The sequence below is a fragment of the Juglans regia genome, unplaced genomic scaffold (genome assembly GCF_001411555.2).
Source record: "Juglans regia cultivar Chandler unplaced genomic scaffold, Walnut 2.0 Scaffold_11101, whole genome shotgun sequence".
NCBI classification, from domain to species: Eukaryota; Viridiplantae; Streptophyta; class Magnoliopsida; order Fagales; family Juglandaceae; genus Juglans; species Juglans regia.
In genome coordinates, this window is record NW_023341468.1 from 1 (window position 1) to 211 (window position 211).

The 211-nt window shown below is 51.7% G+C and overlaps 1 pseudogene; it reads left to right on the top strand.

The window, feature by feature from the left end:
- Positions 1-99, top strand: LOC118344989 (annotated as a pseudogene; the record flags this gene model as incomplete).
- Positions 100-211: the final 112 nt, after the last annotated feature.

Consider the following 211-nt stretch of genomic DNA (forward strand, 5'->3'; position numbering starts at 1 on the left):
TAATGCACCGGATCCCATCAGAACTCCGCAGTTAAGCGTGCTTGGGCGAGAGTAGTACTAGGATGGGTGACCTCCTGGGAAGTCCTCGTGTTGCACCCCTCGTTTTTGTTTTTTCCGCCTTGCGAGATAAATTGACAAGAAGGAGAACTCGGGAGTGGATTTTTGGGAAAATCTCGCCCTGCCCATCGCGTAGCCATGGGTTTGGATCAGA